At 41.7% G+C, this 26,970-nt stretch overlaps 1 long non-coding RNA gene across 6 annotated transcripts; it reads right to left on the minus strand.

Annotated features, from left to right (window-relative positions):
• Positions 1 to 508: 508 nt before the first annotated feature.
• Positions 509 to 26,908, minus strand: LOC140471637 (uncharacterized). Of its 6 annotated transcripts, XR_011957125.1 has the most exons (8): positions 26,808 to 26,908; positions 24,030 to 24,112; positions 20,846 to 20,932; positions 17,063 to 17,167; positions 8,571 to 8,685; positions 4,574 to 6,497; positions 3,778 to 3,896; positions 509 to 3,470 (listed from the first exon to the last, which is right to left on the minus strand). It is a non-coding gene; the product is annotated as an uncharacterized lncRNA (long non-coding RNA). The 6 variants fall into 6 exon arrangements; XR_011957122.1 differs by lacking the exon at positions 4,574 to 6,497 and having other exon boundaries at positions 515 to 3,470; XR_011957123.1 differs by lacking the exons at positions 4,574 to 6,497; positions 17,063 to 17,167 and having other exon boundaries at positions 515 to 3,470.
• Positions 26,909 to 26,970: the final 62 nt, after the last annotated feature.

Here is a 26,970-nt window from a genome sequence, read left to right on the forward strand (position 1 = left end):
TTCTACAGTGTAAATAATATTTAAATTGAGAGGGGAAAGATCGAAGAGGGATCTGACGGGCAATTTTATTCGTACAATATGTTTGGCACATATGGGATGAGCTGTGAGAGGAAGGGGCAGCGGCTGGTACAATTACAACATGTAAACGACTTTTGGACAGTTACATGGATAGAAAACATCCAGAGGGGTATGGAACAAACACAGGAAAATGGGACGAGTTTAGTTTAGGAAACCTGGCCAGCATGCCAAGTTGGGCTGAATGGGCTGTTTCTGGGATGTGCCAATCTACCATTCTACAATTCAAAAGTTGACTGTGATTGGTAAAGGAGAGAACGAGCGTGTGTTAATTCTGTTTTGTGTCCAGAAATAAAGTGGAATGAATTTTAATTTTGTCATGTAAAATAGTTCACTCTTATTGTGATTAAAAACACAATGAATATGAACATTGAAGTGAAATATAATTAAATCAATTCAACTATGTTTCCATGGTTAAAGCAGAAATTGACCTTTACAATGATTGTGAGATTGTACACTGCAATATCTTCACAACAGTTCTTGCACTGAGCCATTATTGCACATTTATACCCCTTACTGAACTGAACAATTATTAGAAATTAGAATTTTGAAAATCTATCTACGCACTTAGAAGAAGGAGCAATTTTATTTTGCAATGTGACTGCGCAATGTGTAGACATGAACAAGAATTATTGCAGTGAAATGTAATTGCAGTTCCCTGAATTTCTACGGCTGAGATTAATGCGATCATTCAAATCAGTAAAAGTCAGATACTTTCAAAATATGTTGGATGCAAAATCACTGGTTCCATTGTGGGATAGTTGACCTGAAAACAACAATATTGTTACAGTGGATTAAATTAAACAATACATTAAATTAAAATGTGGATCACGTTAGAAACACAAACAAATTATTCTGCAATTATTATAAGGCTAATGAATTCAAAATAAATGCTGTAATCTGAACAAATAAATCAATTCAATATTTTAAAAACACTTTGCTCTGATGTTGATTAGACGTTCATTATGCTCAGTAAACTGAAAACTGAAATATAGTCGCGAGATTGATGGACTGGGAACAATAAATGAGCCATTCAGTTATTATTGAAAATAATTTATTTTTGATGAAAAATGCAGACAATACAATTCAAAAGTTATTGTGTTTGTTGAACTAAACAAGTGATGTAGGTAACTTCATTTCTCGCAAAAAATACAGTAATGCATTTCATTCAATTCAATTAATTGTAGAAACATGTATTTTTAATTTATGTGATTTTATCCTGATCAATGTTGAAACATTAGTACCTGAATTTGGAAGAAAATTATTGGTAAAGAAAGTGAATATCTGAGTGACCACAAGATACAGTCAATGACATTTGATAGAAAATCAATTTGCATGATTTTGTGATTATTGAACATTAATAAGTAATGTTGTAATAAACATTAAAACAAAATCAACAGTTCCAAAGCAGCTGTTTGTTGTAACAAATTGAACATAAAAACACTTCTGCAGGGCACATGATCTGAAAAAGCAAAAAATCTCTTGACGTGATATTTCAGCTAAAAGATACTTTCCTTTTTTTTAAAAAAAAAAGGGGTACAACTTTCAAGAATTCAAAAGTTATTGTGTTTGTTGACCTGAACAAGAGATGTAGGTAACTTCATTTCTCACAAAAGAAAGTGGAATGGGAACTTTAAATTTTTTTTTAGCAAGAAACACAATGTAGCTTTTAGTGTAATCATTTAAATTAAAATGCATGTTCGTATGGAATTGAAATATAATCAAAGCAAATGAAACAGGATTAAAATAAACATCAACACGAATTCCATTATTGAACTAAAAATCAACTAGCATTGCACTATTACAATAAAAATCAGCATTTGCTATGATTGCAAAACTGTACAGTGCAATGTGTTTACACAAGTCAATGTATGGAAACATGATACTACACTTTGGGATGAATGTACTGGATTGAACTATTATTAAATATTGGATATAAGCAACAATTAGTCTGAAAAACAGTTAATGTCAAACATTAAATTGGTGAGAAATCTGATTTTACTGTGCAACTGTGTAAAGTGTAGACATGAACAGTAATTATTAGGGTAGAATAGCAATCTGACATGACTTAAGGTTTCATATTAATTCCATGATTACTTTGTGTTTTCACATCAAGAAGAGATAACATATTTACTATGAATGCTTGGTTGTTTCATTGGTTGGTTTGTGGATGTTTTAACCTGGATAGAATGACTACATTTTTCATTGTAAGAAATAACATATTAAACTAAAATGGGAATCTCACGATGCTTGTCACAAAGATTTAACTGAATTACCGTCTGGTTAATGGAGTGACAATGAATTTACAATTAATTTTAGTACTCTGGCAAATTAAATGATTCGATATTTTAAAATTATTTTGCTCTAATGTTGATTAGACTTTTTATTGAGATCAGAGACATGAAGATTAAATTGCTTTTTTGGTAGATTGACAAAAAACATATTAGACATTCAGTGATTATTAATTATCATTGTTTTGTCATTCATAATTCTCAGTTATTCAAGAATTTCTTGCTTTACATTTCTTCCCAAAAAGAATAATTTCATGGAATTTTTCATATCATCAATATTTACAAATTTGAGTCAGAGTTGGGAAGAGAATAAATAGATAAGGAATGTGGGTATCACAGCAAAAAATAGGCAACAGTATTTGTCGCACAATTATTTTCAAAATTTCTCTGAAAAAATGTATAATCGGTTATGCGCAAATGCTTGCAGCTACAAATACAGTGAGCCATAATTACACTTTTGCTGTGATGAATAGTCGAGAAACCTATCACAAACATTAGTAATATTCAGGAATTTCTTCATCTCAATAAATGTCAGTATTAGCTTGCTCATCTATTAATGATGAAGGGTGATTATTGGTCAGAGAAAGATGTGTGTAAATTATAAGAAGGTGCCTATTGCATATCTTTGGATGGGGTGTTATGGTGATGTTTGTTGTGGTTATTCATCCTGGGAAAAATAAGATTATTACAAAGAGATATTCAGTGAACAGTGATTAGGTGACCTTGAAGACCATCGTTTGGTTTTATGTGCAGTGATTAAGAGTAATTTGATTTCAGTAGCATTGGGCTATTTTGCATGATTTGGCAAATTATTAATAATCTTGTGACAAAATTTTGAGGATGATCATGAGCTGTATTCGATCCATCCAGTGGGTTGGTACAAACATCCTTCACTGTTTTCCTTCCCATGAGAGGCGTGCTATGCTCAGGAACTGGCTGGAAGCCAAGATGCCAGAAAATCTGGTTCAACCTCTCGAATACACAACTCTCAGGCTGGTTGTCACTGGATCCCCGGAACTTTTGTGACCTCTTTTCTGGAGCTGAATGATGCTGGCTCTGTTTGATTTCATTTGAGCAGGTTTCTTTTCGATCAGATTTCTGTGGCTGTCGGTGAATTTCAAACATTCAATTTCGGGCCACAGGTCACTTGACCTCAGTCAATAATTAAAATAGAGTTCACTTATTGTGACAGCGATGTGATAATTAACGGTGGCGTTTTAACAAATGAAATGATTAAACATTTTCCAGCAGTTTACACAGACATTAATTAGATATTCATTAAGATATGTAAACTGAGAAGTATAATCTAGTTGCAGGATTACTGAATTGTAAGAAAGATTTAGTTACTGTGTTTTCTAGAAGGAATTGTTTAATCATTCAAATAGGTCAGCTCTTCCTGAATTCTACGTACCTTTATTTGTAGCGAACACTCATCTAGGACTCATTTGATTTGTCTTTTAAACTGTGTTTCAAGATTTCAACGGGACATTGACATTGATCTGAGCTGAGAAGTAGGAGATTGAGTTCAACCTGGAAAAGTGTGAAGAGATTCATTTTAGAATTTTGAATTTGAATGCAGACTATTGAATGAAATGTAGGATTTTTGGCAGTGTGGAGGAACAGAGGGATCTTGGAGTCCATGTCCATAGATCCCTCATAGAGGAGGTTTACCAGGATCCTGCCTGAAGTAGAGGGCACGTCTTCTGATGAAAGGTTGAAGGAGCTAGGGCTTTTCTCATTGGAGCAAAGAAGGATGAGAGGCAACTTGACAGACAGGCTTAGATAGAGTGATGAGAGGCTTAGATCGAGTGAACAACCAGAGACTCTTTTTCCCAGGTGGAAATGACTATCATAAGAGGGCATAATTTCAAGGTGAATGGAGGCATGCTTAGTGGAGATGTCAGAGGTAGGTTCCTATTACAGAGTGATGAGTGTGCGGAATGTACTCCTAGCAGTGGTAGTAGAGTCAGATACAGTAAGTGTATCTAAGTAACTCATGGCTACGTACATGAATGATAGCAAAATGAAGGGAATATAGGTTAGTTTGATCTTAGAAGAGGATAAAAGGTTAGCACATGGACCAAATGTCCTGTACTGTGTTGTACTGTTCGATGTTCTATGTACTGAACTGAACAGTTATTACATATTAGCAACAAATAGATTTTCAAAGCTCTATTAGCGAACATTAGAATAATGATAAATCTCACCTTGCTATTTGACTGAGCTATGTGTGGACATAAACAGGAATTATTGCAGGGAAAAGTAATTAAGGTTTTCAAAATTAATAAATTTGAAGTTACCGAGGTCATTCAAATGGCGGCCTTTGTGGGGAGCCGCAGAAAATGGGGGAGATACTAAATGAGTATTTTGCATCAGTATTTAATGTGGAAAAGGATATGGAAGGGATATAGACTGTCGGGAAATAGATGGTGATATCTTGCACAATGTCCAGATTACAGAGAAGGAAACCCTGGATGTCTTGAAATGGGTAAAGGTGGATAAATCCCCAGGACCTGATCAGGTATACCCGAGAACTCTGCGGGAAACTAGAGAAGTGTTTGTTGGGCCTCTTGCTGAGATATTTGTATCATCGATAGTCACAGGTGAGGCGCCGGAAGACTGGACTTTGGCTAACCTGGTGCCAACGTTAGGGCAAGAAGGGCAGTAAGGACAAGCCAGGGAACAATAGACCAGTGAGCCTGACCTCGGTGGTGGGCAAGTTGTTGGAGCAAATCCTGAGAGACCAGACGTACATGTGTTTGGAAAGCCAAGCACTGATTATGGATAGTCATCATGGCTTTGTGCGTAGGAAATCATATCTCACAAACTTGCTTGAGTTTTTTGAGGAAGTAACAAAGAGGTTTGATTTTGGCAGAGCAGTAGATGCGACTTATATGGACTTCAGTAAGGCGTTCTTCCCATAGGAAACTAATTAGTAAGGTTAGATCTCACGGAATATGGGGAGAACTAGCCATTTGGATACAGAACTGGCTCAAAGGTAGAAGACAGAGGGTGGTGGTGGAGGGTTGTTTTTCAGACTGGATGTCTGTGACCAGTGGAGTGCCACAAGGATCGGTGATGGTTCCTCTACATTTTGACATTTATATAAATGACTTGGATGCGAGCATAAGAGGTATAGTTAGTAAGTTTGCAGATGACTCCAAAATTGGAGGTGCACTGGAGAGCCAAGAGGGCTACCTCACATTACAACAGGATCTGGACCAGATGGACCAATGGGCTGAGAAGTAGCAGATGGAGTTTAATTCAGTTAAATGCGAGGTGCTGCATTTTGGGAAAACAAATCTTAGCAGGACTTATACACTTAGTGGTAAGGTCCTTGGGAGTATTGCTGAACAAAGAGACCTTGGAGTGCAGGTTCATAGCTCCTTGAAAGTGAAGTCGCAGGTAGATAGGATAGTGAAGGCGGCGTTTGGTATGCTTTCCTTTATTGGTCAGAGTATTGAGTACAGAAGTCAGAAGGTCATGTTTCGGGCTGTACAGGACAGTGGTTAGGCCACTGTTGGAATATTTCGTGCAATTCTGGCCTCCTACCTACCGGTAAGAAGTTGTGAAACTTGAAAGGGTTCAGAAAAGACTTACAAGGATGTTGCCAGGGTTGGAGGATTTGAACTACAGGGAAAGGCTGAACAGTCTGGGGCTGTTTTCCCTGGAGCATTGGAGGCTGAGGCGTGACCATATCGAGATTTACAAAATTTTGAGGGGCATGGATAGGGTAAGTAGGCAAAGTCTTTTCTCTGGGGTCGGGGAGTCTAGAACTAAAGATGGTAGGTTTAGGTTGAGATGGGAAGATATAAAAGAGACCTACAGGGCAACTTTTTCACACAGAGGGTCGTAAGTGTATAGAATGAGCTGCCAGAGGAAGTGGTGAAGGCTGGTACAATTGCAACATTTAAGAGGCATTTGGATTGGTATATGAATAGGAAGAGTTTGGAGGGATATGGTGGGATTAGATTGTGTTGGGAAATGTGGTCGGCATGGATGGGTTGGAGTGAAGGGTCTGTTTCCATGTTGTATGCCTCTATGACTCGATGACTCTTAATGAGAAAAAAGTCAGATTTTTACAACGAGTGTTGTATCAGAAATCATTGATTCTTTTGTATGTGTGATGATCTGAAAGAAAATGGATTTTTATATTACTGTATTAGTACAAGGGAACACTAGATTATTTTCAAATATGAAATTCACTGTAATTGTTAGCCAGAATAAGTTAAAGCTTTGTGTAATTATTGTAATGCTGATGACTTAATAATTGTTGTTAGAATTCTGAAAAAAGAAAATGTTATACTATTTGTCCTAAGAGTCAATAAATTAAATTGATATATGAACCACAATATACCTGTTAGCAAAACTAATTTAAATTATTATGCAATTATTGTCAAGGCAATGACTTGATAATTAGTGCTAGTATCTAAACAAATAAATTGATTCAATATTTTGAAAGCATTTTGCTCTGAAATTGATTGGATATTTATTAAGATCGGAAAACGGAGGGAATAAAATGCAATAGCTCGCTTGATTGGATTGAAGAAGAAAATGAGACAGTCCATGTCAGTGTCGGTTACCACAGCACAGTCGTTTTGGAGACAGGTCCCACCTGCAGATAGAGCTGAGCGATGCAGCAACCAACAGATCAGACCTAAACTCTACATTCATTCCACATCCAGTCGAGAATGGTGGTGGAGAATTGAACAACTCACCGGAAAAGGAGGTTCTACAAATATTCCCATCATCAATGATGGAAGAGCTGAACACATCAGTGCAAAAGATAAGGCTGAAGCTTTCTGGGAGCTAAATATCCAAGAATGCACATCCAAATGAAAAGGCAGGCAGGTGGGCAGAGAGGCTGGGGTTAGTGAACAGTAAGAAATGGAATTAAGTCAAGAGCAATAAATGACATTGGCTCAGATGATGTAGAATCTGTGTGGGTGGAGATGAGGAACCGCAAAGGTTAAAAAAAACATAATGGGAGTTATCTGTAGAGCTCCAAACAATAGTCAGGATTTGGGCATAAGTTACATGAGGAGATAGGAAAAGCATGTAAGGAAGGTAAGGTTACAGTGATCGGGGGGATTTCAATATGCAGGGGGACTGGGAAAATCAGGATGATAGTGGATTGCAAGAAAATGAATTTGTGGAATCTCTGCAACATGGCTTTTTGAAGAAGGTTGCAGTGGAGCCCACTAGGGAACAGGCAATTCTGGATTTAGTGTTGTGCAATGAGGCAGACTTGATAAGGGAGGTTAACGTGAATGAACACTGAGGAGGCAGGGACCATAATATGATAGAATTTACACGGCAGTTTGAGAGGGAGAAGATGGAATCAGGTGTAACTGTATTCCAGCTGAATAAAGGCAGCTACAGAGACATGAGGGAGAAGCTGGAGTGAATTGACTGAGAGAGGAGTCAAGCAGGAAAGAGAGTGGAACAGTGATGGCTAGGGATTCTGGGAGTGTCCGGGTGACACAGTAAAAATTCATCCCGAGGAAAAAGCAGCATGGATCAGGGAGGGTGAGGCAACCATGGCTGACTCGGGAAGTCAGGGAAAGCATACAAGCAACATATCACATGGCAAAGGGCAGTGGGATGTCAGTGAAATCGGAAGCCAAAAAAGAACAATGGAGAACAATGAAGAAAAAACATAAGGAGAAAGAAGATTAAGCATGAGAGAAAGCGAGTGTGTAATATTAAAAACATGATTGCCGGAGTTTCTTTAGTTACATAAAGTTCAAAAGAGAGGCGAAAATGGACATGTGCTGCTGGAAATTGAGGCTGGAAGAATAGTAATGGGGAACAAAGAAATGGATAAGGAACTGAATAAGTACTTTGCATCAGTCTCCATGGTGGAAGACACAAATAATATCCCAAAATTTCAGGGACAGTCGGGGTGGCGGGGGTGGCGGGGGTGGGGGTGGGGCGGGTGGCGGTGGAACAGAGATGAGTGTGGAATATAAATCACGAACAGATCAGGCTTGGTCTTATTGAATGGTGGAGCAGGCTCGAGGGGTCGAATGGTCACCTTCTTCTTCTTTCTCACATGATCCCAGGACTGAGAGCTTTGTTTAAAATTCATTCACTAGATGTAGGTGCCACTGGCTAGGGCAAAATGTATTACCCAGAGAGCATTTAAGAGTCACCAAGGAGAAAATGCTAAAAAATTGAAAAATTTGAAAATAGATCTATTACCTGGACAGATGGACCACGCCCCAGAAGGTGATAGCTGAAGGGATAGTGGAGGCTTTAATTGTGAGCTTTCCGGTATCACTGGAGTCAAGGACTGTCCCAGAGGACAGGAACATTGCTAATATAACCCCCAACCACAAGAAGGGAGTAAGGAAAAAGAAGGGAAATAACTGGGTATTAATCCTGGCCTCAGTCATTGGTAAATTGTTGGTACTATTTTGTCAGTAATATTTAACGAACTGGTTATTTCAATTATAATGCAATCTCTACAAAAAGACCAAATTTTTTTTGACGACAACAAATTTTCAAACAACTTCTCTCAATCTATCTCTCCTTCCTTTTCATTAGACAACGTAGGGAGGCATGGAAACACTACAGTGATGTAAGCTATATGTAATACAGTGAGACAGGAAAGCTAGTATGGCTCATGTTGATTCTTGAAACCCACACAGTGAAGCAACACATTCACTGCATAATAAAGATTAGACAACATTTCAACCCCACTCATACCGGCATGACAGAAATAAAATGTGGGTTGGTTGGACAGGCTGGTTTTGTTTCAGTTGGAGTGAGGGGTGACATGACTGAAGTATATAAGATCCTGCATGGTTTGATAAGGTGGATGTGGAAAGGATATTTCCTCTTGTGGGTCATTCCTGAACTAGAGGGAACTGCTTTAAAATTGGCTTCACCCTTTCAGGACATAGATAATGAAATTTGTTTCCTCTCAGAAGGCTGTGCAACTTTGGAACTCTGCCCCAGAAGGTGGATTCACTGAGTATTTTTAAGACACCGGTTGATAGATTCGTGTTAAGGGGCATTGGGGCAAGATGGAATAAAAATCACGAACAGATCAGGCTTGGTCTTCTTGAATGGTGGAGCAGGCTCAAGGGGCATAATGGTCACCTTCTGCTTCTTTCTCACATGATCCCAGACTGAGAGCTTTGTTTAAAATTCATTCACTGGATGTAGGCGCCACTGGCTAGGGCAACATTTATTACCCAGAGAGCATTTAAGAGTTAACAATATTGCTGTGGGTCAGGAGTCACATGCAGGCCAGACCAGGTAAGGATGGCAGATTCCTTCCCTAAAGGACATCAGTGACACAGATGGGTTTTTCCTGACAATCAATAATAGTTTCATGGTCATCAACAGACCCATAAGTTTAGATGATTATTAAATTCAAGGTCCACATTTGCTGTAATGCGATTTGAATCAGGGTCCCCAGAATATTCGCTGGGTCTCTGGATTAACAGTTCAGCAATGATAACACGAGGCTGTTACCGAGCTACAAAGGGACAGTTTTACGGGTGGAAACCAAAACCTTGATCAAACTGGATTAAATAAAGGAGTGCTGATAGAATGGAGGAGAGTTGAAGGGATTGGGGGAAGAGAATTACCAAGTTTAGGTTCAAAGCAGCTGAAACTAAAGCCACCAACAGGGAGGAGATGAAAACAAGAAACTCTCATGCAGCTGGAATTGGATAAGTGCAGCTCCCTCAGGGAGGTGTGGAACTACACTGGGAGGACAGGGTGAAGGCATGGGTAGGTTTAAAAGCAGTGAACCAAATTTTGAAATCATATTTCTGAACATAATGTCGATGAGGTTAAAATGGAGGGAGATGTCTTACGTGACTTGCTTTAAGGACACAGACAGTAGAATCTGAGGTGATCATGAGGATGTGGAGGTGAATGTGGGAGACAAGCTGGGACTGTGTTGGAGTAGTCACTGTGAGAGGGAACAAATGCTGGATGGAGGGTTTCAGCAGCTGATGGACTGACACTGAGGTGAGCCATCGGAAACTGAGCAAGTGACCACCATCTAATAGGACAGAGAAACTGATCCATCAGCCTGAAACTGACTGACCACGTGGCTGTCAGTGACTCCAACACAAGTGAATGGAAACATTGCTCAGAGCCTGTTTCTGTAACATTCAACACAACCAGGAAATGGAAAGTGAATAATTAGCTGAAAACAAGGCGACTGCTCTGTTAGAGTCAAAATCATTCAATGTTCAGTTATTGAATATTACTGACTCTCAGAATATTCTAACCTGCAGAATCACAGTAAAAGGGGAAAGTAAACAACATTCTTGGCAAAGACAGAATGAACCAACTACTTGTATAAAACTAGCTCAAAACAAAGGTGCTGAATCCTCCACAAACTGACAAACACAGGTATATGACAAACACACCATCAGTTTGTAGATAGACAATGAAATTCTTCAGAAAAACACTTCCCTGCTTATGGTGTGTGGTAGAAATCATTCTCAGTGAGAACTGCCACTTATTTCCTTTGAAAAGAGTCTCTGTTTCCCTTCAGAAAAGCAGGTGTGTCGCGCACTTACAGACTGACTTACAGACAAAGGAAACCTGATCTGAGACTCGCAGGTTAATTAAGCTATTAGTGACAGTCCATTGCACACAAGAGCTTACACCACAACAGATTACACCACAACAGATTCTAGGGAAACCAACAATGAAATGAAAAAGGTGAATTAGTCTTAATAATCACGCAGCCTCTCTCGATTAAATAATTCTAGTCAACTTCCAAACATTTTAAAACTATTAATACCAATGCATACATATTTATTTCCTTTCCTAAGTTTCCTCCAAAAAATATATCTGACTATTCTCTTCAAAATATATTTTAAATGGTCAATTCATAATCACAATTCATTTCCAATTATTCTTAGAGCAAAACAACTTGCAAACTAAAATAGTTTTCATGTCAATAATGACACTGGAAACTTTGTTATGTAGTTTAACCATATTTCCAAATATTGTTTTGGTTCATTATTGCAGTGAAGCTAAAATTAAAGTCTATTTATTTTCTCTGATATCCTTCCATTACTTTATTCCCTAATAACAATGCCCACGGTGTAATGGGTGACAAGCATTAAAATAAAATTGAATTTTCAATGCAAGAACTGGTACAAATAATCACATATTATTCAGTTCATTCATTGTCGTTGATTATCAGAGTTATATTCATTGTATGATCATGTTAAATTCACTTAAATAATCACAGTACAATTCTCACCTCTATAGATATGTCAAAGTGAATGTCAAATTATTAATATTCCAAGTCAAACCAAATTTACATTTTGCTCTGTTTTATTCCAGGAATGACAGGATGTGTTACATTATTATGGGAAACAGGAACAAGTGAAGGTGGTGGCTCTCAGACGTGAGGCCTTAAAGCCAAAGGGCCAGGTGGTAGTTACAGTGGGGGAGGTACCTAGTGCCCCGCTCTCCTCAGAAGGCAGTGAGGATGGTGACACTGACTGGAACGGGTTAGATGGTGAAGCAGCCACGTATGGACAGAGGGACGACAATGGGTGGGATGACCGACCGCCCTATAAGACCCAGAAGGCCCTGTCTATGGCTCCACTGTGCATCAAAGCTCAAACTTGGACAGACAGTAGGGAGCAACAAGGGGAACTGACAGAAACGAAACCTGAACCGTTTATCCAGCTGAACGACAGATGTTGGTGAATGAACACCCAGCCTGACAGAGAATTGGTAATAATGGGCCTTATTGGGACAATATGGATGAATTAGTATATGTACACAGTCTCACCGAAAATGATGTACGGACCCTCCCTCAGCCCAAGATGCCCTGACGTGTACAGCAGAATCTGTCCCTGCAATAAGAGGGTGAGGGGGAGAGTCGGTTCCCCCAATGCACAGCCGATCAGTGGCTCCAGGCATTTACAGATATTACAGGGACACACTGGGGAGGGGACAGGCTGAATGGGCTAAAATAACTTTGGTGACTCAGAGACAAAAGGGTGATATCGAGGATCATACAGAAAGGAAGCCTGATGTATGTAAGGACCACGGGGGATGACCAAACCCCAACCTGTGATGATGAAATCGGTTTGATGTATTTAAAAGATGACATGGGACCCTATTTAACTGTAATTATAAACATGGGACTCCCAGTGGGAGATAATTCTAACCACATTCTGAATTGGGCCATGAGAGCTGAGGCAAACACAGAAACACAGGGGAATAGCTGCAGTACAGGGAGGGTAATCAGACCCACAATGTTACAAGGGAAGCAGGAAAGGGCACATAGACAAGGAATGTAGACAGAGAGAGGGAGATAGGTGTTCATATTGTGAGTGGCCTGTGTTCATGTAGGTATATGCATAGCCCATGAATATTCATTGATGCGCTGTTAAGGGGCCAACACTTTCATGATTCTAACACCGGAGCATCTTTGTACTTTATGCCTCACCCTGTAGCTCAAATCCTCCAACCCTAACAACATCCTTGTAAGTCTTTTTTGAAACCTTTCAAGTTTCACAGCACCCTTCTGATAGGAGGCAGGCCGGAATTGCACACAATATTCCAAAAGTGGCCTAACGAATGTCCTGTACAGCAACATGACCTCCCACATCCTATACTCAATGCTCTAACCAATAAAAGAAAATACACTGAACACCTTCTTCATCATCCTATCTGCCTGCAACTTGACTTGCAAGGACTATGAACCTGCAGTCCAAGCTCTCTTTGTTGCGCAAACGTCTTCAGGGCCTTGCCATTCAGTGTACAAGTCCTGCCCTGATTTGCTTTTCCAAAATGCAGCACATCACATTTACCTAAATTAAACCCCATCTGATCAATATCTTATTGTAATCTGAGGTAACCTTCTTCATTATCCACACCCCACCAATTTTGTATGACCTGTAAACTCATTTACGATACCAAATTATTTAAATGAATAACGAAAAAAATCCAGAAATAAACATCCATTTCTCTGAGTTTGAATGTGCTCTGTGTAAATCCTGCCCAATGACTCTGTACCAGAGAGAGGCTGCACATGCACCTGGCTGCACCTTGCCCCCTACAAAGATGGTGGCTCCACACGTGTACAGAGAATTCTTTCCCCGAATAAAGATGGCGGCGCGCACTCATGCCTGCAGCCACACTGAGGCAATTCCCCGTTTACTGAAAAAACGAGACTGGGACGTTCAAATTTGTGTTTTCCGACGTGCACATTTTGTTTGTAAAACCTCTCCGCTCAAACAGAATTGCTCTCACCTCCTGCTGTTCCACAGACAGCCTTGATGATTTTTGCGGGTACCTATTCTCTGCCTGGTTACTCGTTTGTCCTTAGTGTATTTGTACAATCACTCTGGATTCTCCTTAAGCCTATTTCCTAAAGCTATCTCATGTCCCCTTTTTGCCCTCCTGGTTTACCTCGAGTATACTCCTACTGCCCCTATACTCCTCTAGGGATTCACACAAACACAGCTCTCTGTACCTGCCATATACCTCCTTCATTTTCTTGACCAGGCCCACAATATCTTTCGTCAGGCAGCATTCTCTACACCTACCAGCCTTGGCTTTAACAGGAACATACTGTCTGTGTACTCTCATTGTCGCAGGCCTATGGAGGCAATGGCAGATGAGGAGACAGAAGCAATCATTCTCAGTAAAGAGGTAATGTTGGGAAAGATAACAACAGCCTAAAGGTAGATGGGTATCCAGGCTCTGATGGAATGCATCCCAGGGACTAAAAGAGATGGTGGGGGGTTGGGGGGAAGGGGGGGTGGGGAGTAACAAATACACCTCGTGATAATTCACTAGATGGTGGGGGTGGGGGTGGGGGTGGGGGGAGAAGGTGGGGTGGGGAGTAACAAATACACCTCGTGATAATTCACTAACATTTATTGGATTCTGGGATGGTTTTGACAGACTGGAAGCTGCAAATGTGGTGCCACTATCTATCAAAAAGGACCCGTTAGCTTAACTTCTGTAGTGGGGAAAATGCTTGAATCTCTCAAGGAAGTAGTGGTGAGATATCTGGGTAGAAATTGTCTCATTGAGCAGGCACAGCATGGGTTCATGAAAGGCAGGTCACGTTTAACGCATTTACTGGAAGTATTTGAGGATACGACGAGTGCGTTGGACAAGGTGGACTCGGTGGATGTGGTGTACATGGATTTCCAGAAGGTATTCGACAAGTTGCCACACAAAAGGCTGCTGAATAAGGTAAAAATGCATGGCATTGTGGGTAATGTATTATCATTGATACTGGATCGGTTAACCAACAAAAAATAAAGAATGGGAATAAACGGGTGTTTGGATTAATGTTGGCACAACAACTGTTTGCAATTTACACAAATGTTTTGGAGTTGAGGACCAAGTGTACGGTGTCAGAGTTCATATTTGATACAAAGATGAGGTCGAGCAATGTCTGCAGAGGCCACTGTCAGTCTGCACAGGGATACAGATAGGTTAAGTGAGTGGGTAAGGATCTGGCAGATGGAGTTCAATGTTGGGATATGTGAGGTCATCCATTTTGGTCGGACTCACAGCAAACTGAGGATGAAATGGTGAAAACGTGCAGCATGCTGCTGTGCAGAGGGAGCTGGGTGTCCTTGTGCATGAATCACAGGAAGTTGGTTTGCAGGTGCAGCAGGTAATTATGGCAGTGAAGGGAATATTGTCCTTCATTGCTAGAGGGATGGTTATGCTGCAACTCTACAGGGGAGGCCACACCTGGAGTACTGTGTACAGGTTTGGTCTCCTTACTTCAGAAAGTATGTACTGACACTGGAGGGAGTAAAGAGGAGGTTCACTAGTTTGAGTTGGGAGTTGTGGGTTGGTGTATGTGGAGAGATTGAGAAAACTGGTTCTATAGTCATTGTAATTTAGAAGAATGGGAGGTTGGAGAGGAAACAATAAAATTATGAAGGGAGCAGATAAGACAGAAGCAGGGAGGCTATTTCCACTGGGGGCGGGTCAAACTACAGAGTATTACCTCAAAATAAGGGGGAGCAGATTTATTCTGAGTTCAGGAGGAGCTTTCTTCAGCTAAAGGGTTGTGCATCTGTGGAATTCCCTGCCGAGTGCAGCATTTGACGTTATCAACTTGAATGCCTTTATGGCAAAATGTAGATTTGTGAACAGGAAAATAATTAAGGGTAGTGGTGAGAGATCGGGAATGTGGAGCTGAGGCCATGAAAAGATCAGCCCTGATCTTATTGAATGGCAGAGCAGGCTTGAGGGGCCAGATGAACGTTCTTGCCTTGTGCCATCAAAATTGGCCTTTGTCCAATTCAGAACCTTAACGTTTAGATCTTGTATATTGTTTTCTGTAACTATTTTAAAACTAGTAGAATTATTAGAGACTCCCAACAGTGTGGAAGTAGGTCATTCAGCCCATCACATTGATACTGACCTGGAGAGCCTCCTAACCTCCCCCTGTAACATTGCATTTCCCAGGGCCAGCCAACCTACACATCCCTGAACACTGTGGGCAATTCAACCTGGATAATCCACCCAACCTGCACATCTTTGGACCGTGGGAGGGAACCAGAGCACCCGGACGAAATCCTTGCAGAAAATCCCAATAAGGTGATCATCCCTTTCTTACTTTCTAGTTCCACCTAAAAAACTTCACTGGGCGTACTCCCAGGAATATCTTCCCTAAGCAAAAACATGATGCTATCCCGAATCAAAAATGCCACTCCCCTCCTCTCTTGTCCCCCTTTCTATTCTTCCTATAGCATCTATACCCTGGAACATTAAGCTGGCAGTCCTATCCATCCCTGAGTGATGCCTCTGTAATTGCTATAATATCCCAGTGCCATGTTCAAAACCACACCCTGAGCTCATCTGCCTTCCCTGTCAGGCCTCTTCTATTGAAGTAAATGCAGTGCAACTGCTCAGTCCGACTTCATTTTGTGCCTTGCCCTTGCCTGCCTTGATTATTTGACTTCTGAACTGTACCAGCCTCAGACATACCTCTATTCTCACTATCTTCTTGGGTTGACACCCACTCCCTCACTGGTTTAATGCCTCCCGAGTATCACCAGCCAGTCTCCCTGCCTAGATATTAGACACCTTCCAATTCAGGTACCATCCATCCTTCTTATGCAGGTCAACTCTACTTCAGAGGAGATCACAATGATCCAAAAAACGTGAATCCTTTTCCCCTGCACCAGCTCCTTAGCTGCTCATTGAGCACCACCTCCTCCTCTGTAATATGGACATTTTTCAAGATGTCACCATTTATTTCCCCACATTCTATATCTCCCATGTACTTCTTCACAGTAAACACTAATGCAAAATACTTGTTTCCTATCTCGCCCATCGCCTGCAGCTCCACTCAATGGCTGCCTTGCTGATCTTTGAGGGTCTCTATTTTCTTCCTAGTTAGCCTTTTGTTCCTCATGTATTTACAAAAGCCCTTTGGATTATCCTTAACCCTATTCGCCAAAGCTATCTCACGGCCCTTTTTTGCCTCCTGATTTCTCTTTTAATTATACTCCTACTGCCTTTATACTCAAAAATGGTTTGGATTGGAATAAATGAAAAATATAACATCCTGACAAAACAAACGAGGGTAGGACTTACACTCAATAAAAGTAGGGCCTTGAGTAGTGATATGGGAACAAAGAGACCGAGGGCTTCACGTCTTTGAAGTGTGTGTTACATGTAGACAGGGTGGTTAAGAAGGTGCTTAGCAAACTTACCTTCATCGTTCAGACCTTTGAGTCCAGGAGTTGGGACTATATGTTGAGGATGTACAGGACGTTGGGCAGGCCACTTCTGGAATACTCTGTCCAGTTCTGGTTGTGCTGTTATAGGAAGGATGTTATTAAATTGGAGCAGGTTCAGAAGAGATTTACCAGGATGTTTCCATGAATGGAGGGATTGTGTTCCAAGGAGAGGCTGGATAGGCTGGGAATTTTTTTCACTGGCGTGCACGAGGTTGAGGGGTGACCTTATTAGAGGTTTACAAAATCAGAAAGAGTGTAGATAAGGTGAATAGCTGGGGGAAGAGTGAGATTCAAAACTCGGGTGCATTCATTTTGAGAAGAAATTAGAAAGATTTGAGAAAAGACATTAGGGTTTTAAAAAAAATTATACGTGTGAAATGAACTTCCAGAGGAAGTGGTAGCTGTGAATACAATTACAATATTTAAAAGACCTTCAGATAAGTACATAACTAGGAAATATTTGGATGGATGTGGACCAAGCGGAGGCAGGTACAATTAGTTCAGTTTGGAATTATGGTCGGCATGGACTGGTTGGACCACAGGGCCTGTTTCCTTGCTGTATAACATTAGGACTCTAATCCTCACTAACTCTAAATTCCTCCATCCTCAACTCTCCCGATCACTGTCACTTCATCCAGCCTCACAACTCTTCCTTATTTATATAATTCCTCACCAGCCACAGAATGCTCCCTATCTCATGTCCTCCAGTTTCTCAGATCTCTGCGATATGTGCCTTTCTTTAGTTCCAGCCTTGAGGATGCCCTCATTCACTCCGATTGGTTAGAGGACAAACTGGTACGACCTGGTCCTCCAGTACTGCCCTCTGCCCCCTATTGGCCTGCGCTGACATCAATCATCAGGGCCCATTGTGAGGTGAGTGGTGGGATCCTCCCTCTCTCTGCCCTGGGATGAGCTTCAACATTCACAGTCAATGGGGCAGTATCACAGAGCACAGGGGCTGGGGCTATTCAGCCCATTTGGGATGTACCCTCTCCCTCTGGAGATGCTGCAAATCTGTCCCAATTCCCTTCCTATTTGCCCATAGCCCCCCAAATCTTCCCTTAAAAAGTAAAATTCTAAATATGTTTATGAATAACTGCTGAGTCTGTGTCCAGCATATTCACATTATTTGCCAATTACCTGAAAATAGCTACTAAGATTGCGACATTGTTAACAATTCCCCTCTCTCTGCAGATTAGATATCCTAGAAACAAATTTGCACCTGGTCAAAATCACTGCTTAACCTTCTCAGCTCCAAGAACAATGATCTGTGCTTCTACTAGCTCTCCACAAAAGAGGAACACATCTTATTTTCATTTATTAGTGTCATAGAGATGTACAGCACAGAAACAAACCTTTGGTCCAATTTGTCCATGACAACTCGGAATCCTCAACAAACAGAGCCCCATTTGCCAGTTATTGGTCTGTATCATTGGAAACTCCTCCTATTCATGTACCCAATCGGATGCCTTTCAATGTTGTAATTGTATCAGCATCCACTACTTCATCTGGCAGCTCATTCCACACATACACCACACACAGCTTGAAAACTTTGCCCCTTGGATCCGTTTTTAATCTTTGCCCTCTCAACGTAAGCCAATGTGATCTTGTTTTGAACCCACCTAATTGGGGAGGAAAACACCCTGGTTGTTCACCTTATCCATGCCCCTCATGATTTTATAAATCTCCATGAAGTCACCTCTCAGTCTTTGACTCTCCAGGGAAATTAACCCTGGCCTATTCAGCCTCTCCTTGTAGCCCAAATCCTCCAACCCTTGCAAAGTCTTTGTAAATCTTGTCTGAACTCTTTCAAGATTCACTACATCCTTTCCAAAACAGGGAATTTCGAACTTAAAACATAATTCCTGAAATGGCTTAATCAATGTCCTGTCCAACCACAATTTGATGTCCCAGCTTCTGAACTCAATGCATTGACCAATAAATATAAGCATGTCAAACACCACCTTCACTCGTCTGTCTACCTGCGACTCTACTTTCAAGGAATAATGAACCTGCACTCCATGGTCTCTATGTTCAGCAACATTCCCAAGGACTTTACCATTAAGTGTACAAGTCATGCTCTGATTTGCCTTTCCAAAATCCAACAGCTTACATTTGTCTAAATTGAACCCAGTCTGCCATTCCTCGCTCCAATGGCCCATCTGGTCAAGATACTGTTGCATTCTGAACTAACCTTCTTCATTGTCCACTACACCTCCAACTTCTGTAAACCCACATACCATATCTCATATATTCACATCCAAGTCATTTATTTAAGGACCCAATATCCATTCCAGCAGGACAATGCTGCTCACAGGCCTCCAGTCCACAAAGCAACCCTCCATCACCACCCTCTGCCTCCTACCTTCAAGCCAGTTTTGCATCCAAATGGCTAGTTCACCGAACATATCATGTTATCTAACCTTGCTAACCAGTCTGCTTTGTGGAACATGGTTCAGTGTCAATATAGACAACGTCCACAGTCTGCCTTCATCAATCACCTTTGTCACATCTCCAAAATAACTCAATCAAGTTAGAGAGAGAGAATTTCCCACACACAAAGCCATGTTAACTATCCCTAATCAATCCTCGTCTTTCCAAATACATGTAAATACTGTCTCTCAGAATCCCTTCCAACAACTTACCGACCGCTGACGTTAGGTTGACTGTTCTCTTGTTCCCTGGCCTTTCCTTACCACCTTTTTTAAATAATGGCACCCATCTTCCAGCACCTCATCTGTCACAAACAATGATATAAATACCTCAGGGAGGGGCACTGCCAACACCTTCCTAGCTTTCTACAAATTTCTGGGATACACCTGATCAGGTCCCAGGGATTTATCCACCTTGCTACTGTTTAAGACATCCAGTACTTCCTCCTCTGTAATATAGACACTTTTCAAGTTATCACTACTTATTTGTCCAAACTCTGTAGAATAGAAGAGCATAGTATTTCTCCCACATCCTGTTGTTCCATAAATGGCCTTGTTGATCTTTAAGGGGTCCTATTCTCTGTCTGGTTATTATTTTATGCTTAAAGTATTTGTAGAAACTCTTTGTATTCTCCTTAAACTATTTCCTAGAGATATTTCAAGTCCCCTTTTTGCTCTCCTGATTACCCTCGAGTATATTCCTGTAAAAACGTGATCCTGTACTCCCAATTCCTCTGTCCCTGCCATATCTGCTCCCAGGAGAAGCAATTCCACTCCAGGACATCCCAGAAAGGTTTCCTCTTTCAAGGACCGCATTTCCCTCCCACTTGATCAACAATGCACTCCAACGCATATCCTCCACTTCCTGTACCTCTGCCTTCCCCCCCCCCCAACCCCTCCAACCACAATAAGAATGTAATCCCCCGGTCCTCACCTGCCACCCACTAATCTCCATTAACCTCTGCAATGTCTGCTACCTACAGTCAGACCCCACCACCAGGGATATATCTCCCTCCTCAGCCCTTTCTATCTTCTGCAGAGACCATGGGATCTTTGGTGCTGATGTGCTGCCCCACGGATACCTCAGTCACTCACCCTGCCAAATGGCCTAGTGAGATTATCACTAGATGGATAATCCAGACACCCAGATAACGTTCTGGGGTCCAGGGTTTGGATCCCGTCACGGCAGTCAGTGGAATGTGAGTTCAATAAAAATTTGGAATTAAGAATCTATTAAAGACCACGAATACATTGTTGATTATTCCGAAAAAAAACCTCATCAGATTCGCTAATATCCTTCAGGGAAGGAATCTGCCATCCTTACCTGGTCTGGCCTACATGTGACTCCAGAGCCACAGCAATGTAGATAACTCTTTACTGCCCTTTGGGCCCAGTCAGTGATACCCTCATCCTGTGAATGAACAACAAAGAAGGTCAAGTCTTGTACACAACCATACTATTCTTACAGATAAGTGATCTCTTAGTAAATTTGCTTCTCAACTCCCTGCTGACGATTGGGGAAGTGGGAGGGCGGTCAATAGTACCATCCCAATAAGGAGATCATCCCTTTCTTATTTCTCAGTTCTGAATGGATGTACTCCCAGGAATACCCTCTTGAAGCCCAGCTGTAATGTTATCCCCCTGCTCTGTTGCCCCCTTTATATCTTTGCTATAGCATCTATACACTGGAACATTAAGCTGCTGGTCCTATCCATCATTAAGTTATGCCTCTGTAATTGCTATAATATTCCAGTGCGATGTTCAAAACCATACCCTGAGCTCCTCTGCCCCCTGCATTGAAACATATGCAGTGTAACTGCTCATTCTGTTCCTTGCCCTTGTCTGCCTTGACTGTTTGATGTCTGAACTGTACCAGCGTCATACTTAGCTCTTCGCTCACTCTCTCTCTGGGTTTACCCACGTTCCTTCACTGGTTTAATGCCTCCTTAATAGCACGAGAAACTGTTCCCTTCCAGTGCCAGTACAATCCATCCTTCTGATGGAGGTCAATTCTACCCCACAAGAGATTCCAGTGATCCAATAATGTGAACTCTTCTATCCCTATGTCATTGACAGCGATAAACAACAGCCTCCCCTCAAAATGGTTATTCTCCCCTTTAAGAATATTCTGCTCCCTCTCTGAGACATCCTTATACAAAAATTACACATTCGAATAATAAACCTTACACTCATCAGGTCATCATAAAAGGATTACATGACACATTGAAGGTTTGGGGAGACCTTTTGAGAGAATGCGATGATTCAAAGGAGAATTTTTAAGCAGCAAATTGGATTGATCTGGAACACAATACTCACACACACAATGCGAATATCCAGATCCTGATGTACTGAGTAATTCAATCAGAGTTTAGCAGAATATTTACTGAGATTACCATCTGAATGTCCACCTGTAATATCCCGTAATACAAGTTTATAAAATCTGTCACTATCAGTTCAAGTTAGAAACTCACATCATCCCCTCCTTGTGGCCCAGGATTACTGTACATATTACCCTAGAGGACATCAGCAGTCAACTCAGAGGGAAATCTGTGGGTTTCTAGGAGATTCCAACTTGAGATCTCATGTGACTGAACACAGCAGTTCTTTGACACATTGGAGAAAATGATCCAAGGGTCAGTGAGATATGGGGAACAAGAATTACTTTATATTCTTTCATTCCGTGCTGCCGCTCTGCCTCATCAATAAGACATGGGTGTGAAAGGCTAATGCCTAACGATGGGCACGTTGTCTCCATCCTGACCAATGGGTAGGAAGATCTTCTCAATCACTCCAAAGCGTATCCCTAAAAAGATAGTAACACTGTCTGCTTCCCACTGCCCAGTGCTCCCAGTAAATGTTTGGAAGAATGGGAAGGGGGGGGGGGAATATCTCCTAGAAAAGGCATAACTGTAAAGGTCTAAGAGGAATATGAAAAGAGAGAGATGCACAGGAGAAGGGGGCAACAAGTTGTCAGATGGGGTGTAACTTGGGAAAATGGGAAGTTGCTCATTTTGGAGGAGATAATAAAAGAACAAAGTACTATTTAAATGGTGGAAACTGTAGAAAGCTGCACCACAAAGGGACCAGGGGTAATTGTTCAGGAAACACAGAAAGCTACCACACAGTTACAACAGGGAATCAGGAAGGGGAATCGAATGTTTGTTTCAAAAGTTTTCAGTATGAGAGTTTGGAGTATATACCTGAGAGTAACGTGTGGAAGTGCTGGTGAGACCACCATATCTGCAGTAATGAGAGCAGTTTTGGTCCCTTTAGATAAGGAAATGTGTCACTTTATTGGAGGCATTTCAGGGAAGATTCAATGAGATGATCCCTGGTTTGGAGGGATTATCTTTTAAATAAAGGCTGAAAAGTTTGGAACTCTACTCACTGGATTTTGGAGAAAGAGAGGTGGTCTCATTGAGACAGATGGGATTCTTAAGGGGTTTGACAGGATAAATACTGAGAGGATGTGTCCGAGGGTAAATACTGAGAGGGGAGTCTGAAACAATATTCTGAGTTACGGAATCAAGAGTTCTGTTTTGGATTCAAGTATAAGGGAACACAGACGTGGGTAAGGGATTTCAGTAGCAATGGAGCTGGGGTGAGGTGGAGAAAAGCAACGTTTAAGAGATTGGATTTCCTGGTGCTGTGATTGTGTGGATGTCTGATCAGAAGGTCACCTTGGGGTCAGATATAACAGCAATATTGTTGAGAGTGTCGTTCTGCCTCAGAGTTCCCAGTGGGAGGCAGGGGCTCAGCAGTAAGGCAACGGGTATAACCTTGACAATGTTTCATTGGAGGAAATTGCAGCTAATTGAGTAGTGGGAATGTGGTAAGCAGTTTGATAACTGAGTAACAGTGGAGTAATGGAGAGGGATAATGGGGAGAGCGAGCTGGGTATCGTCAGTGTACATGTCAAGCCTAACACAGTGTTTTTGGATGATATCACCTCCTGGCACTATGTACGTGAGATACAGGAGAGACCAAGGATAGATCGTTGAGGGACACCAAATGCAAGGAATTCAGAAAGCAAAGGGAGAATGGAGATGGAGCAGGATTTTCCAACAATGGTGAGGTCAAATATCAGTTTTTCACAGAATGGGAGAGAAGGACATAACCAGAAAAGACCAACAGACAGAACAAGGAACAATATCTATGAATTGGCGAGGGGGGGTGATGAGGCGGCAGCGGAGGAAAGAGAGTTGGAAAGTGAGTTTAGCGAGATTAGGGTAAAGGGTCAAGGTGAGCTCTGATAAGGCTTGATAAGAGACTGGAGAAAGATGTAGGTTTAGGACAAAAACCAGGAACATCACGTGAGGCAGTTTGGCTCAGTGGGCTAGTGGGAGGGAGAGAAACAGCAGATCGGATTATCTCAGTCTTAGTGACAGAGAAACTCCATGTGCTCCTCACTCGTTGTTGGAGGGGAGGATGGAGGAGACAGGATGATGGACAGTGTTTTATAAAGAAACAAAACCAGGGTTCGTGATATTTAAAATGAGTGATCAAACCTGATGTATTTAGCTTTTATCCAGAATATTAAAACAAACGACTGAAGTCCTGGATCGAATCCCATCTTGGCAGATGGTGGAATCTGAATTCAAGAAAAAAACAACGTATTAGGAATCTCCTGATCTCCATGAAACCATTGTCAATGGTGAAAAAAATCCTGCCGACCTGATTGCGGCCCAGCCAGCTACTCACTGTATTAATCACTGCAAAGTCTCAACACAGGAATGAAACTGGATGGACCAGTTGGCAACTAACAAGGCACCAGAAAGTACAACCACAGAATCAGCTCTCTCGATAGTGCAACATCCTCCTCACTAACATATGGTTTTTGGGGCCAAAATGTGGAGAGCTGTCTCACAGACTAGTCAAGGAACAGCCTGACACAGTCAAACTCACGGAATCATCCCTTACAAACAATGACCAGACACCACCATCACCATCCCTAGATATCGAGAGTGTGGTGCTGGAAAAGCACAACAGGTCAGGCAGCATCCGAGGAGCAGGAGAATCGATGTTTCGAGCCTAAGCCCTTCATCAGCCTGACCTGCTGTGCTTTTCCAGCACCAGACTCTTGACTCTGACCTCCAGCATCTGCAATCTTCACTTTGTCCTGAAATCTCTGGATATGTCCTGTCCCACTGGCATGACATACCAGGCAGAGGTGGTGGCACAGTGGTGTATAGAGAGGGAGGATTTGCCCTGGGAGTACACAGCATTGGCTCCGGAGACCAGGAAGTCTCATGGCTACTGCTGATTACCACATCCCGTCCTTGCTTGGCTGATGAATTACTTCTCCTTCATGTTGAACAACATTTGGAGGAAGCACCGAGGCAATAAAATGGTGTCAAATGTACTCTGGGTACAGGATTTCAATGTCCACAATCGAGATTAACTCTGCAACAGAATTACTGACTGAGCTGGCCAGGTCCTAAAGAACATAGCTGCTCAACAGTGGGTGGTGAGGGAAAAACATACTTTATCTCATTGTTATGAATTGACCAGTTGCAGATACATCTGTCTATGACAGTATCGGTAAGAGCGACCATCACACATTCCTTTTGGAGACAAAGTCTTGCCTTAAAGTTGAGAAAAACTTCCATTGTGTTAAGTGGAGGTTCTAAATGAGACAGACTTCGAAGAGATGTAGGATCTCAAAACTGGGTATCTATGAGGCACTGTGGGACATCAACAGCAGCAGAACTGTACTCCAGCACAATCTGTAATCTCATGGGTTTGTAAATCCTGCTCGCACCCATCACAATGGACAGGAAAGGAGGGCATGCCATGAGAAGCACCAGGCAGACTTAAAAATGAAGTGCCAACCTGGTGATGCCATAAAACAGAACTACCTGCATATCAAACAGCATCAGCAGCAAGCAACAAAGCTAAGTGATCCTACATCCAATGGAACAGATTGGAACTCTGCAGTTCTGCCACACCCAGTTGTGAACGGTGATGGACAATTAAACAACTCACTGCAGGAAGCATCACAGATATCCCCACCCTTACTGATGGAGGGGCCTCACACATCCATGCACCAGATAAGATGACAGCATTTGCTGCAATTTTCAGCCAGAAGTGTAAAGTGGGATGATCCATCTCAGCCTTCTCCAGTGGTTTCCAACATCACAGATGTGAGTTTTAAACCAGTTCAGTTGAGTTTGAATAACATCAAGAAATGCTTAAGTAGTGCAAAGGCTACGGGCCCGACCAATATTCTGGCAATAATACTAATGGTTTGTGCTCCAGAACTTGCCACCCACCAAGCCAGCACTGGCATCTACCGACAATGTGGAACATTGCCCAGGGATCTTCAACACAAAAACACAGGGCAATCCAACCCAGCCAATTTCCATTTATCAGTGCACACTCGGCCAGCAGTAAAGTGATGGAAGATGTCATCAATAGGGCTACCAAGCAGCAGCTGCTCAGCAACAGTCAGCTCAGCGACACTCATTTTAGGCTCCACCAGAGCAACACAGCTCCCGATTGTGCTACCGCCCTGATTCACAATCAGGCAACCAGCTGAATCCCAGAGGTGAGGTGAGGGTGACAGCCCGGTCCGACTCCAAGACCACTATTTCAAGCTGATTCTACCCTTGTATCATCCACCTTGTGTTGTCTCCAGACTTCATTTTCCAAACACACTCAGGGCCAGCTTCCCACATTCAATCTCCCTGTCATCTCAAGAAAGTCGAAATCTCTGCTTGTTGATTCATCAAAAGGCTCCTAATTATAATCAACAGCATACAGCCATAGAGATGTACAGCAAGGAAACAGACCCTTCGGTCCAACCCGTCCATGCCGACCAGATACTCCAACCCAATCTAGTCTCACTTGCCAGCACCTGGCCAATATCCCTCAATTTAAAATTCTCACACTTGATTTAATTTCTGGCTGTAATAATCCCGAGCTCCCTGTACTACACACACTGAGACCTCGACAACCCATTTTCTTCGAGATTCCCAACCATTTGTTAATTCATTACTTCACCTGTGTGGCTGTTTCTACAGTTTCTGAAGCAGCATGGTCTGAAATTCGCAGCCAAAACCTCACAGGTCTGCTTTCCACCTTTAAGACATCCCTCAAAACCTGCTTTTCGGCAATGCTTTTGGTCACCTGATCTAATATCTCCATCTATGGCCTTATGTCTAAAGTTCTCAATCGTACTTTTGTGAAATTATAAGCATGATAATAAAAATACAAACTGTTGTTGATTTGGACATTATTTTCAAATTATCACTGTTGCTGAAATAATAATCTATAATGCCACTTACCCAACCATATTTTAGGAGCACCTTCACCACACAAACTGCAGCTGTACATGAAAGTCAAACATCACCCTCTTCACAGGCAACAGGACTTTGGCATTAATCACTGGGATCTGTGGAAGGAGAAACACAGTTGATGTTTCAGGGAGAGCAAAATGGATTACAGGGA

Source organism: Chiloscyllium punctatum, unplaced genomic scaffold (assembly GCF_047496795.1).
Source record: "Chiloscyllium punctatum isolate Juve2018m unplaced genomic scaffold, sChiPun1.3 scaffold_136, whole genome shotgun sequence".
Taxonomy (NCBI): Eukaryota; Metazoa; Chordata; class Chondrichthyes; order Orectolobiformes; family Hemiscylliidae; genus Chiloscyllium; species Chiloscyllium punctatum.